Consider the following 7,127-nt stretch of genomic DNA (forward strand, 5'->3'; position numbering starts at 1 on the left):
CCTTGGTCAAGTTACTTAACCTCACTGTGTCTCGGGTTTCTCATTTGTATAAAAGAGATAATACGTCACCATACTGTTGAAAAGGCCAAAGGACGTTAACAGGTATTAAGTGTATTTATGGCATTGAATAAATGTCAATTCTCTTCACTATGTGCCCCCACTCATACCTCTTGTTCCCAAAGACACTGGCCCATCTTTTTAGTGTTTCCCAACAGGCTTAAGACGGCTCTTTGGGTATGACAATTCTTCCTTGTTCAGAACTGTTCCATGTATTAGAGGATGTTTAGCATTTCTGACCCCTGTCTATTAAAAGCTACAGAATCCCACATTTCTTGTGCTATCAAAAACTACCCTCCATACACACTTCTAAATCTTTCAGAAGTGCTCAAAAATTCTTTAACTGAAATACTTTTTAAAAATGACAGATAAAATGTACATAAATAGTTAATTAAACACAATATATAAAGCATTATGTAATTATTTCTAAATAGATCTTAGAACCTCAAGGTTGGAAGGTATATCTTGCTAACCAATCAATCAATTCATAAAGCTAATTATTAGATGTCTGAGCCAGACAGCCTAGGTTAAAATCCCAGCTTCTACTGGCTGTAACTGTGGGCAAGTTACTTAACCTCCCTGCGGCTCAGTTTCCTCATCTGTAAAGTAGGACTAATAATGATACCTACTTCATAGAATAGTTGTGAGGATTAAGCACTTACAACAATACCTAACATAGAGTATGCACTACAAATGTTTGCTATTAGCATTATTATAATATATAGCGCGGTGAGGGAACAAAATAGTGACACAAAAGTGTTAAGGTATAATCGTGGACAAAAGTTATAAAGTAAAGGTGAACAGTGCTATATAAGATAATGGAGAATTAAGGTAGTTAGAAAGGTTCCTAGAGAAAGTGGTAAGTTGAGAGCTGAAGGATTGAGAATTATTAACCAGTTAAAAAAGAGTTTTCAGGAAGAAAACTATGCATTCAGTAAACATTTATTGAGTGCCTTCTATATGTGCTAGGTATTACTCTGGGCCCTACGAATGAGAGGGTCAGGAATATATATGTGGGTTCCTATTTTAGATAGAGCAGTTGATAAAAACTTATCTAGTGGGGTGACTATGGAGACTGAAGTACAGCAGCGAGCAAGTAAGTGGCTAAGGCAAAAATGTATCAGGCAGCAAGCCCAAGGGCCTGTGGTAGAAAATACCTTGTGCAGTGGACATTAACTGGTTGCCTGGTCAATTTACTTAAACCTTATTTCTTCTAGCTTAGTCTTAGGTGATTATAAGTTTATCTAGAGCACCTAAAGAAATGCCTGGTTTACCTTTGCTCAGTCCTGATGCAGCAAAAGAGAAGGGAGAGGGTTGCATTCAAAGATAAAACTGGGTAAGAGTCAGGCCAGATTTAGAAGATCTTGAGTGTAAGGTTATAGTTCAGATTTGACTTAGAAGTTAATTAGGAATTATTGAAGGTATTTTATAAGGCACTAGATCTTAAGTAACATTTCAAGGAGAACTTTTGACAATTACCGAAAGGATAGTTTAAGAAGTATAATGTCAAATACAACTTTGTTTTACAACCTGTTATAGAGCATATGAAAGACATCAATCTTAATTTTTAAAGCATCACATTTTCTCTACCTTTTTCCAAAACAAAAATATGAATATAATTTTCTTAATAACAATACCCAAAGTCAATAGAAACACCAAAATGTAAAAATTTTTCTATATTCAAATACACTGGTGTCTTCACAGATGGATGAAGTTGTTCTTATATCAACACATGATGCCTGCTTTCTTTCCTAACATGGTTAAGTAAATGAGATGGACATCTTGTTGATCCTGAATAAGGCACACAGAAAGCATATTCCTTAACCATGTTTACTAAGAAGTGGCAAAAGAAAAGCCTACATATTGTTATCTGTGCAATAATGTGTTGATTCAAAAATACTTTTCAGATGACAGTTCAATTTTGTCATATCTATTGCTAAGTTGGTATTTATTTAATAGAATCAAAAGAGCTAGCTAGTAGGGTATTGTTGCTGGCTCTAAAACATCAAGGGTAACATTTCTAACATAAAGGTATTTGTCTAATTTACAGAGAGTGGAGTATAAAAGAGTAACGAAGGAGCTAATGAAGGGGCTTTAGCTGCCAATCAATAAAATGATATGGTTGGACTATATGTATCTAAGGTTCTTTTCTAGCTCTAAAATTTTACAGTTATTGCATGTGATTAGAAAGGGTATAACAAAGTGACAAGAAATAACAGTTAATGAAGGTGTATTTTTTTACCTTTATGTCCCTAACTTCTTATAGTGAACCTGGCAGATAGTAAGTTCTGAAACATTTGATTAATGAATAAATAACTTGATTATAAAAGTAGACACAATCTAAGAAAGCAATTTACACATTTAGAGTACAAACATACAATGTATTTCTCTAACGGAACCAACATATTATAGTACAGTACAATGACTGACAGTAACAGGAATTGCAATGAGGACCCTGTGGCATTAAAAAAAGTTTTAAAAAATGTGCCTAATTTCTTTTTATACAAAATCAGGAAAATGAGATAATGTTTTATGCTAACTGTTGAGGGTGCTTAAATTATCACTTAACAAGGATAACATTCAATTTTCTGGAAGTTTCATTTATGTTGAATAGCTTATTTGCTCTACTGTGTTTAATGAGGAGATGTTAAAACCTAATTCTCTTCAATAATTGCAAGACAATATAGAGTTAAACAAGCAAATCCTTAACTTTATCTAGTTAGTGTTCAACCTAGATAAAATATAAGCCAATTAAGCTACAGATTCAGCCCCAATTATATACAAATACAATAATAAATTTTATTTAATTCATTGGTTACATGTACTGATATCTTATTCAAAGGCAATCAGATTGTATTATACATCTTCTGTCATTCCCCCTACTCTAAGCTCTTCGATGACTTCCCAACATAAGAATAAAATGCAAACTCTTTAGCATGTCCTGTACGTTCTACATCTGGCTCCTGCCTACTTCTCCGACCATTTCTTCAAATGCTTTCCTCCTCGATTATTCTGCTTCAGTCACACTGTCCTTGTTAGTGTTCCTAAAAAACTTCAGCCTTGTTCTGGCCTCAGTGCCTTTACTTTCTCTTCTCTTTGCCTGGAAACCTCTACCTACAGATATTTGTAAATCTCAACCCCTCAGTACATCATCCAGATCTCCCTTCAAATGTCACTTTACAGAAGCTTTCCCTAAAGATCTTATTGAAAAACAGTATCACTCTGCCCTTGCCTCCCCAATCCCTTACATGCTTAATTTTCTTCTTAGCATCTAGGCTAACTAGAAAATATATGTATTATATTTGGTTAATATTTATCACTCATTTCCCCTGTAGAATACCAGCACTGTGAGAGTATGGTCTTCACCTGTACCCCAGAACCTAGAACAGGCTTTGCAAAAATTTAGGATTCCATACATACTGGTTGAGTAAACGAATACATAAACTAATGTAGATTTTCAAGATATATGTAAAAAAGAAAAGTGCCTAATAGTGGACTCGGCAAGCAACCATTTGTATTTTCCAAAGCTAACACACCTATTTGTATATGCATGGGCTTTCTCAGGGAGAGAACACAGGAACTGACAATGCAGTTGTGCTATGGTGAGGAAATAAGAAGGACTGGGTAACAGGCAGGCTTATTTTCCACATTATACCTTTTGAACTGTTTGAATTTTAAAATCTAGGTATTTTTAATTCCAAAAACAAAACAAGAAACTATTAAATTTACCTTAAACACAACTACCATTTAATAACAGTAAGTTGTATTTATGAAATACTTTCTTTGAGTTCTTACTCTACCAACAGATGTGCTAAGCAATTTATATGCTTCTCATTTAATCCCCACAACATTCCTATGATGTAGGTATATTATCATTCCTGTTTTACAGAGGAAGAAACTAGTACAGAGAGACTAAGTTAGCTGGCTAGCTGGCTAACGGCACACTATTGGAAGCACAAGACATGGGATTTGAACTCAGACTAAATCTAAGACTCAAGCAATTAATTGCCCTTCTTCCTGATATAAATACATGACCTCTGAAATTTTCTTACAGAATTTAAAAATATGTATTTACCCACTTCTGATAGAAACCTCAGGGTCTAGTACAGGAGCTCTTGAATAAATATTGAAATAAAACAAAGCTTATGATTTCTCTGAGCTTGTTGGATATCAGTTTCTATTTTCACCAGCTATTAGTTGAGAACCCTTGGAGTAACAATCAGTAATCAGAAACAATAACAATTATCATTTGAAGACATTCTATATGCCAGGCATTATGGTAAACACTTGACATTCATCATCTCATTCATCCTTACAACAATTACATAAGGTAGATTCTACCACTGTCTCCATTTTACAAAAATAGAGACCTTGCTTCAGAATACGTAATTGTGCCAAGATGACATAGCTAGTAAGTGAGGAGTCAGGACGTGGACTCAGATCCAAATCCAATGACCATGTTCTTAACTATGCTCTATGAGAATCAGAACAGAATGCTTTCAAACAATGAAACAGAAATGTTGCACAAATCATTTTAAATGTGGAGTGATAGAGTTATATAAATTATTTCTTAAAAACAAACTCAAACCTGAATTAGATTCATAGTCAACAAACAGTTTTTAGGACCAGGAACTGTCCACACTATCATTTACTGTCATCATCTAGGCAACTTAAACCTTTTTTTGGAAATAACTTGAGTGTTAGAGCCACTGCTTTGACTAACTTACAAGCATCAGGGAACAAACATTTCAAATGCAGGGAAGTGGAATACTGATTTGGGCTATTTTTCCCTTCTTGTTTTTTATAAAGTTGACAGCATAAAAGTCATTTTATGTGCACCTTAAATGATTCAGAATATATTTATAGTGAGACAACAGGCACTTTTAAAATGAAAATGTTATGTACTTCTAAATACTTGCTCAGTAACAGAAGAGAGATTAATTACTACAGTTAAAGGCAGATAGTCTTTGTACTGGAACAGTTCTTAAAAAATAATAGAAACTTAGTAACAGGCCCTTTCTAATCTCTGAATCTTATATTCTCCAGAACCTACGCTCAATATATATTTTCCAAAATTCAACGTGGTGGCTGGATGTGGTGGAATAACACTATCAACTAGAACCTGTAGAATGTCTAACACATTCTACCTGATTGTTAAATTAACCTAAACTACATATTACACTGCAAAGTTATTCAGTTCTGGTCAAATCTCTTCTCATAAACAGCAGTCAGCCTTGACCTGTCTGTAACTGAGTGCCTGGACTGGAGTCTTGCAGAAACTAAGAAAAGAAACTAGGAGGACTGATTCTCAGTGCTTCAAGTCCCTTGCCAAGCATACCTCATCTCCCCGTTAGGCAGTGCTGGCAGGTCTTACACTGATGCTCGGGCCTCCCGGCAGGGCCCGGACTGACTCTTGCCAGACTAACAGCAGAACCACGCCGGACAAAAAATTTATAAGTTAATGAACTAAGGTTCCTCATTTGAAAGTTAAGCCCAGTTATATTTACATCTGTGTCTGAAACAAAACACTCTGAATTTGGGATCCGGAACTAACTTTACATTGTAAAGCGCTGGACAGAAAGTGCTCTGCTGAACACTGGGAAAGGGGCCATCAGGATGCCCTTTAAAACTTCAACTTCCTCGGGATTTAAGGCAGGAGATCACTGCCCTTCCTGCTAAGCGACTGTGGACTTCGGATCAGACAGAGCCACATTTTTAGTGGGTTCTCGAGTTCCTTCTTCCTTTAGCTTTCTCCTCAAGGACCCTAACCACCCGCATCGCCCTCCAACCCCTCTCCCTCTTGTCCCTTCAACGCTTCCATTTTTGTTAACAAGCCCACCTGGTCTTTCACGCTCGAGACGGCAGGACTCCTCCGCTTCCAGTTGAGCAGGTCATCAAAAAGAGTGTCCAGAGACCTGACTTTTCTCCAAGAATACCTTTTCCTCACTTCAGGCCCAGGGTAGGATACCGTAACTCTTCATTACGAGGCCAGCCTCCTAGCGACTCAAACTCAACCAAAAGATTCAAACCTAAGCCAGCTTCCTCGGCGCCTCGTTTCATTGGCTGCCGTCCTCGTTACGCCATCACGCCCGACGTTGCTGCGGCGCGCTGCAGCCGCTTCCGAGAGTCCCGTCCGCGCGGCTCAGCGGAAGGCGCCCTGCTTCGCGTCTCCGTGGCAACGCGTACGGCTGTTTCCGGAGGCGGTGGCCGCGGTGGGCGGGGCTAGGCCGGAGCTGCAGGTGGGAGTCAGCCACCTGGGATTATCAGCAGCTTTCAGGCGCGCGGGCTCAGGGCTGGTCACGGGGTGCTGGGTGTGAGTGAGACCGGTGTGTGCAGGGGTTGGTGTGGGGCCTCTGCCAGAGGGAACGGCGGAGCCTGTAGTGTGTGGATTAAGGGGTTTGGGGTGTTTATTTTCTTCTTTTCTCTATTGATTAGGAAGGCCTCCAAAGGCACAGGTCCCAAGGTCTGGAAGGTATGGGGGGCCTGGTCCTTCCTGCTACTTTCACTTGGACCCAACCGGATCGATAAGCCTCAGTTAATTGAAAGTCCAGGGCTTTTGGTTTGAGGCCCTAGGTTTCATCTCTCAGGACTCCCAAGCCTATTTCCCCTACTTCCTTTGGTGCTGATTGTAAAACTGGCGTTTGGCTGCTCTTTAGGTTTCTTTCTAATAATGGCATTACAAAATAAATTTATTAGCCTAGTTCATTATTGGATGTAGTGGAGTTTTTTTAAGTACTAGGTTTTAGGTATTGTTTCAGAATGTACACTTAGAACATACCTGGAAAAAAAGGAAACTATCTTTGCTATAACTCTTTGTCATAAAAATTTTAATAGTATGATCCAAATTTCATTGTTTCATATACAGAATGGGGTAAAAGTAGGCTTACAGTTGTGAATACGAGAAACAGTTTATTCTTATATATTTATTAGTTACTGTATTGTTTTCCATATGAACCATAAATTGACTTTTGCTCCACCCTGTATTACCATTATTGCATCCATTTATTTAATAATTATTGATTGTAGATTTTAGGGACATAATAGCACACAATTATGTCAATATTCCTTCC

At 37.7% G+C, this 7,127-nt stretch overlaps 1 protein-coding gene across 1 annotated transcript in view; it reads right to left on the reverse strand.

Annotated features, from left to right (window-relative positions):
* KIF18A (kinesin family member 18A) overlaps nucleotides 1-6,064 on the reverse strand; it is a 76,286-nt gene extending 70,222 nt beyond the window's left edge. Inside the window, exon 1 of the mRNA XM_045825468.1 lies at nucleotides 5,897-6,064. The gene's annotated coding sequence lies outside the window, so the exon portion shown is untranslated. The remainder of the gene's footprint in view (nucleotides 1-5,896) is intronic.
* Nucleotides 6,065-7,127: the final 1,063 nt, after the last annotated feature.

This window comes from Phyllostomus hastatus, unplaced genomic scaffold (genome assembly GCF_019186645.2).
Source record: "Phyllostomus hastatus isolate PE091 unplaced genomic scaffold, TTU_PhHast_1.1 phas_scaffold_585, whole genome shotgun sequence".
Classification (NCBI taxonomy): domain Eukaryota; kingdom Metazoa; phylum Chordata; class Mammalia; order Chiroptera; family Phyllostomidae; genus Phyllostomus; species Phyllostomus hastatus.